This window comes from Alnus glutinosa, chromosome 5 (genome assembly GCF_958979055.1).
Source record: "Alnus glutinosa chromosome 5, dhAlnGlut1.1, whole genome shotgun sequence".
Taxonomy (NCBI): Eukaryota; Viridiplantae; Streptophyta; class Magnoliopsida; order Fagales; family Betulaceae; genus Alnus; species Alnus glutinosa.
Window position 1 is genome coordinate 31,306,717 of NC_084890.1, and position 8,141 is coordinate 31,314,857.

Consider the following 8,141-nt stretch of genomic DNA (forward strand, 5'->3'; position numbering starts at 1 on the left):
TCCAATTACAAGCCGCTATGTACGTACAAAACACCAGCTCCTTCCGATCCTGAGCAGTACTGCCACTAGGGCCATCAGGTCGTCCAAACTTCTGTTTTCGCATTATTGATTTCCTTTTTCTCTCATCCATCCAGAGTTATGAGTTGGCGAGGACTCTGAGGAAGACATAATTTATTTATTTATTTATTTTTAATTTTCTTTTCAGGCCAAAGAGGGTACTACCTATCCAGAAAAAAGAACATATTGAAAAAAAAAAAAAAACAAAAACAAAAAAAAGTGAAATTTAAAGAAGTACTGGTGATTAGCGCTCCTAGTCCTAAAAATTTCGTTTTTCTTAAAACGGCCAAACTGTATAAAATTAGGACCCAGAAAATTGTAACAAAGAGCAGTTACAGCATGTAGGTGACCATTCTTTTTTTTTTTTTGTCAATTTTTTTTGTTTTTTCTTCGGCTTGTACAGCAGCCATTGAGACTACGTACGTTGTCACAAACAGTATATGACCATTTTTTTGGCAAATATATTTGTTTCAATTCGGTGATGCAATAGTGCTCATTATTGTTGGTGAATATTATTGATTCACTCATTAAATTTTTTTTACCAATTTGGTGAGGCTGCTGGAAAGCCATTTTAGAAACTTTCACCAAATTGGCTCATCAGGTTATTTTGGTGAGTCTTCCGATGTATGTAATAAATATAGCTTTACGAGTTTTGATATAAATATATAGGTGTTTTTGTGTGTATATCATGAGTGGGTTTATGTTTATGTTATATTATATACATAATATAAGATAAACATATAAACTCTTAGATTGTTTAAGATTCGAGTTAATTTATTTATATAATTATTCAAATAATAAATGTTAGCAATAAATAATTAATAATTAATATGAATTTACAAAAAAAATAAAAATAAAAATTAAATAATCACAACATTTAGTTTATAAATAGAACGAATAAGTTAATTGAGTAGTTTATAAACAAGTTCGAGCTCGTTAAAACAAAAATAAATAAATAAACAAATAGATAAATTAAATGAATCGAACTTCAATATTCAATACTCGGCTCCGCTGAGCTCAATTACAATCATATTGAAAATAATTTAAAAAAAAAAAAAATTAAGAAACTGTAATTAATATTTTTTATGCATTGTCTCAGTTTGATTTTAAGGTTTATTTATTTCAATGCAAAATATTTTTAAATACTTTGTGTTTGGGAAATTTGGCCAACCTATAAACATTTTCAGTTAAGTGCAAAATGAAAATAAAAACAAAATGAAAATAAAAGCGAGCTCATTGACAGTGACTTTGTGATAATGATGGTCGATCACAGCTCTTAGGTTTTTGCTATATATAAATCCTCAAGGGCTGACAAAAAGAAACTGCACTGCACTCCTTCAGGTTGGATTGATTTCTTGAGTGATTGTCTTCTCTATACAGGTATTTGTTTGTCTCATATTACATATACTCTTGTCATGTCTTCTTCATTGCGTGGTTTCATTTCTGATAAATATCATTTCTAGTTAATCAAATTCCTTTTGGAGACCGTGAAACAAAAAAAGATGTGGATTGTTGGGTTGCAGTTATTTTATTCAGGGAGCTATTTATGGAAAACGTGCCCATGCAACAGGTTTTTTTGGGGGGTAAAATTGCATGTTGAAATTTGTCCACAAGGATTATATAATATTTGTTTGATAGAGAATAGTTTATCTATTGCAGGTGAAGCACTTCACATGAGGAAATCCTTAGACATAGAAATTTCGTTTTTCTTATACGGCCAGAAACTATAAAAAGATCGAACCAGAAAATAACTTTTCTATAGAAATTAAAGGGAAAAAAAAAAAAATTGGGACGTAAATGGTTGGGGACAGACAAGAATGCTAAATAGAAGTTCTCTTTTTATATTTTCTTAGCTGTTTTAGCATATATATTCATTTCAGTACATAGCCTGAAACCTAGTTCCGTACATAGTATGTCATATAATTTTGTTAGTAATGTGAAATAAAAGTTACCTACAAAAAAAAGAGAAAAAGAAGTGAAATAAATTAAGGTTCAGTGAGGTCTCTGTGATGAAAGGGTTTCATATTTTATATTTTATGTTGTATCTTTTATCTTTAATTTTTATATTATACTATCTATAGAGTATTTAATGAGATTGTGTTAGAGTTTCAAGTTTGAACCAAATTGGCCATTTTGTGGAGAGTATCGAACAAGAGTTGAGTTTTTTTTCAGATCCTCACGTGTTGTCCATGTTCCTAGGGAAGCTAATTCAATTGTTCATACACTTACAAAGGAGCCAGTCGCTCACAGTATAGAATATTTCTGGTTGGAGGATGTTCCGATCCTAGGAGTATCTATGGTATTGTAATTAAGGAACTAATTGTCCCTCTATCCTAATTTTGGGTCGGTATGAATTATATGAACTATGGTTTTGATATTTAAAAAAAAAAAAATTAAAGAATAAAAAATAATATAAAGAAGAGAAGAATAGTACTTTACATTTTTTTTTTTTTCCTTTCCTTCTCAATAGATTTCAAGACTTTTATCGGATAATTAAGGCTTTTTATAATTATATTACTATACATAGATTTATATTGGGAATTCTGCTGTTCCCTCCCCTCATACTTTACAATCTTTCCTCTTTATAAAGAGCAGTTATGTTTATTTGTTGATCTTTAAATAACTATTTTTAATGTTTCTTGCCTTTTTTTAAATATAAGTTTGATTAAATAGTTAGTCTGATTGAATTCAAAAAGATAGTGATCGTTCTGGCCAAGAAAACCTAGGGAGCTCATGACATTTGCAAACCAAAAAAATATAACTCGAAGGATCCAGATATTTAGGATTTATTTGGTTTTACGATATTAAAACAAAATTTTAAGAAACACAATTAAGCATATTTGTTAAAATTATAGTTGACCTTTCAAATCGTGTGTTACCAATAACTCGCGTTATGCTAGTAATTTAAAAATATAGATTTTTCATGTTTTTTAAACCCCTATATTTTAAAATCAAAATTTCAAACCAGATACTTCTACGATTTGTTTAAAATTTTATCCTTCAAAATTGTAAAGCCAAATAGACTCTTAAAAAAATAATGTGTTTCTCCATATTTTAAAAATATATATAACTTTTTTTAGACTAGCAATACAAGAACAAGAACGGAAGAGAATAGTGGGTCTTCACTATTCATATTTTTTTATTTTATTTTTACATTTTTCAATAACAATTAACATTAAAACATTCTCACTTTTTCACTTTTATATCACATTAATAATTTTTTATTACTATTTAAATAAAATAATTCACTACAATACAAAACTTTTTCACTTTTCTATACAAATTCTTTTTACTTTATATTACATCATCACTTTTTATTAATTTCATAATTAATAATCCACTACTTTATTTTGTACCGACATTTGTCAAACAACATTGGTAAAACAGCAAATAGCCGTAGATATTTCTCAAAATAGAGTCTACAGTTTTTTTTTTTTTTTTTTTCCTAAATAAAAATAGAGTCTACAGTTAAAAGCAATAAAGTCTGCCCCATCAACACAATTGTCAAAGAGAAATTACAACCATTGTATAACTATTTCACAACCCAAGATAAATTGGGTGGTCCTATTGTCAAATGGTGATATATATACGTTTCCCAAAGCCCCAGCGTATAGATTAAAATATTTTTCTGCACGCTCAATTGAAAAGCATACACATACATTTACATGTTTTAAATGATATATAATTAAATAAATTTTTTTAATTAATTATTTATTTTTTTACTTGTGTTATTTAATAGATTCTGGAAGGGCAAAATGGCCGATGACGGCTTCATAGCGTATCTAAATAGCCTTGATAAGAACGGTAATTCTATACCTTATACTTTTTAGAGGAATACAAAAATTATATTAATTAGAGGATTCAAGAAAGATATTAATATAACGTACGTTTACAATTACGCAAACATATATATGGATTAGCAAATTTTCATGTTATATGATTTGGGGTGTTTTAAGGCTTTGACATATTAAAACTACTTGGGACATGTTGTGCATTAATAATTTTTATAAGTGACAACACAAATGTACGAAAGTCGCCAGCAAACAAATTAAAGCTGGATCAACACAAATCACACACCAGTTCATATGCTATATATGTGGCGTGAATAATTTTTAAATACTTAATGAGATATATATATAGATTGAGATAAATTTTTAGTTTTTTTTTTTTATTGATTTTTTTTTCTTTTTAAATTTTTGACAAAAAAGCTTACACCTTAAATTTTTATGTTACAAACACAAGGTTTAATCTTAATTATGTTTACTCTTTATCAATGGATCGCTTTAAATAAAAAAAATATAGGATGACTTGATCTTCTACAATCATTGGAGATAAACTCCTACTGAAACAAGTGCATGCGCCATAGTGCTAACTAGATAACTGACACATGCATATAATTACTGCAATATTAACTCTAAAGTAAATAACTAGATAACTACTCGATCGATGCACAGATTCACTCCTTATTTACTAAATTACCATTACCATTAAAAGCCAACAACGAAAAGATAAATACTAAAGGACCAATATATATAAGAAAGATAACTAGATATATAATCCTTAAGATAATATATTTCCTTAGCTAATAACTTGTCAATCAAAACAAAACAAGGAATGCTAATAAGTCAAAACAAAACAAAACAAAACGTTTAAGGTGTCAGTCAAAACAAGGAATGCTAATAAGTCAAAACAAAACAAAACAAAACGTTTAAGGTGTCAGTCAAAACAAGGAATGCTAATAAGTTTGAAGCGTATTTCAGCCCTGATTGCTTTGGTGAAAGACGACTTAATGCCGGTGGTGGTGGCCGTCGATAAGCTGAAAAAAAAAGTACTTGATTTCCAGGCCCAGGCCCAGGCCCAGGCCAGGTAAGTTGCGCAGTACTGTTTTATAAGGATCCGTTTTATAACCAAACAATTCTATCCTGTTTTTTTTTTTTCGTTTCTACGTTATGTGATCTGTTGGTTTTTAATCGTGTCTCTTATCTTTACTAATACATTTCGTACAAAAAAAAAAATCTACATTTTTTTCTATACAGAATATTAATAATTGAGAAGGTACATTAGGAAAAAAAAAATGGAAAACCAGATATTATAATTTTTTTTTAAAAAGAAATTAAGGCACACGTCACACTTCTTGAAGTTTTTTAAATATGTTATAAAACTTTCACATGGATTTATTTTTGCAATTTACACTGAAGTAATCAAATTATCTTTCTAAATTTCTATATTTGAATTGTTCTTTTAAGTTAATGTGTTGATAAGTATATATAAATTCTTTCTATATTTTAATTTTGTAAACTATATAATTGTAGTTAATGTGTTGATGATTATATAGAAATTTTATAAAATATAAAAAAATTGGAGAAAACAACCAAATAAATTAACATAAAAAATAGATTACAAGTTACATGCATTTATATGTTTTGAATGATAATTAAATAAATTTTTGATAATTCATTTTTTTTTTTACTTATGTTAGTTAATAATTTCAACAAGAACTCTTTTTCTTTTTAATTTTACCCCCAAAATTCTGTCTCCGTCACATGCTAACGTATGTAGTACTTTATAGACATATGTATCATTGACTTGTTGAGCATTCGTTGGTGTCATTCCTAATGTTGGGCGTTTGTACATATTCAGTAACAACGAAAGGACTACTGCTGCAGTTGGCCCTAAGATACGGAACCCGAAAAACGGTAATTCTATATATACGTTATATATACTTTTTAGAGGATACAAGAAAGATATTAATTAGAGGATTCAAGAAGGATATTAATCTAACATTTAGAATTATGCATATTACGCATATATATATATATATATAGGGGTGTTTTAAGGCTTTGACATATTAAAACTACTTGGGACTTGTTTTGCATTAATGAATAATTTTTATAAGTGACGAAACTCGTCAGCAAACAAAAGCTGGATCAACACAAATTACACACCAGTTCATATGCTATGTGGCTTGAATAATTTTTAAATACTTAAAGATATATATATATATATATATATATATATATATATATATAAATTTTTAGTTTTTTTTTCTTAGTTTTTTTTTTTTTTTTTTGTATTTTTAAATTTTTGACGAAAAAACTTACACCTTAAATTTTTATTTTACAAACACAAGGTTTAATGTTAATTAATAATTATGTTTACTCTTTATTAATGGATCATCCTTTAAATAAAAAATATAGGATGACTTGAATTTCTACAATCATTAGAGATAAACTCCTACTGAAACAATTATTGCATGCACGATAGTGCTAACTAGATAACTAACACATGCATATAATTACTTCAATATTAACTCTAAAGTAAATACTAGATTACGACTACTCGTATACATCTTATGGAGATGCACAGATTCACTCCTTATTTACTAATTAAATCACTCCTTTTCGTTGCTACGTTATGTGATCGATCTGTTGGTTTTTAATCATGTATTAGCTAATACATTTCATATTTTCTTTTACCTGTTGGCCGCACGTACATTCTCGATCTCTTGCACTATCCTGTTACGTAACGGAAGGATAGTAAAAGGCATGAGGACTATCTCCAAGAGTCCCAAGAACAAACAAGCAACGGCTAGCTGGAGGATGATTCCTATATATTTCTATTAGTAAAGAATAAAGAGATACTATGTTATCTCAAACTCGTTTTATCTTCCATTTTATCTTTATCAGAATCATGCACGTATTAATTGTATGCCCGCTATAAAGCTTGTTGCTTGAGGAATAAAGATCGTTGGAGAATTATATTGGGTTTTAATTTCTTATCTTCATTAATACATTTCATATTTTCTTTTACCGCGGCCTGTTGGCCGCACATTCTCTTTTGCACTATCCTTCCTTCAATTCGTGACAAAGAAGGGGGAAGAGACTAAAAGTACTTATACTAGCATGCTTTTGCTGCAATTGTTTTGTATATTTTCTTTTATCTATGTTGCTGGTAATTAAAGATATTATAGGTTCATTTGATAAAACTTTTTAGAGGGCGGTTTTTACTTTTTGGTTGAAAAAGTTTTTTAACATGACATAAAGATGAAAATAATTTTTGGTATGTTTTGGTGTTTGATTTTTGTTATTTGGTGCACAAATTTCAAAGTAAAATAAAATTGAAAAAGATGTTTTGATGGTTTGACTTCTAAGGTAAAATTAGAAAAAATTGGATAAAATGTGATTTATTTTTAAAAAATTGCAAATACTGATAAAACATCAAGCAAGTAAATTTTATTTTATTTTATTTTTTTATTTTTATTTTTTCATTTGCATTCAAACATGCTATTTGAGTGTCTTGCTATTAGAATTCTTTTATTAAGCTTTAAATTTCTTTATTAAAAAAGAATTTCAAAAAAATGTTTTCAAATGAAACCTATATCATCAAGATTGACATCTCGTATTTTAAAGAAGAGAAAACAATATTCAATCCGGATTTGGTGTAAAATCTCTCTTTTATAGCCACCAATAAAAATTTGATACATTAGCTAAAAAATTAAAAATATCAAATTAAATAGAGATAAAAACACTGAATCTTTAAACCCAAACCAACTATCGAGAAAAATTCCTTTAATTTTCTACCATTCATTAATCTAATCCCACCATGTCTACTCCTAAACAACCCACCACCAAACGCCGCCACTGGAATCTGCCGAAAGCGAACTCCCAAAAGCCAACGTCTACAGTTAAAAAGCAAATAGCCGGATATGTTTCTCAAAATAAAGTCTACAGTTAAAAAGCAATAAAGTCTGCCTCATCAACCCAATTGTCAAATAGTGCTATATATACGTTTCCCAAAGCCCTAGCGTAATATTAAAATATTTTTCTGCACGCTCAATTGAAAAGCATACACATTTGCATGTTTTAAATGATAATTAAATAAATTTTTAATTATTCATTTATTTTTTTACTTATGTTATTTAATAAATTCAACAATCAATTTTGTTTCAGTTCTTTTTCTTTTTAATTCTGCCTCCGTCACATGCTGACGTATCTACCTTATAGACACACATATCATTGACTTGTTGAGGTTTCGTTGCTGTCATTCATGATGTTGGGCGTTTGTACAGATTCTGGAAGGGCAAA

The 8,141-nt window shown here is 28.2% G+C and overlaps 1 long non-coding RNA gene across 1 annotated transcript; it reads left to right on the forward strand.

Moving 5' to 3' along the window:
- Positions 1 to 1,376: 1,376 nt before the first annotated feature.
- On the forward strand, positions 1,377 to 6,828 carry LOC133869773 (uncharacterized). The gene is made up of 5 exons (XR_009900535.1): positions 1,377 to 1,437; positions 3,797 to 3,861; positions 4,818 to 4,923; positions 5,698 to 5,753; positions 6,590 to 6,828. It is a non-coding gene; the product is annotated as an uncharacterized LOC133869773 (long non-coding RNA).
- The last annotated feature ends 1,313 nt before the right edge of the window (positions 6,829 to 8,141 follow it).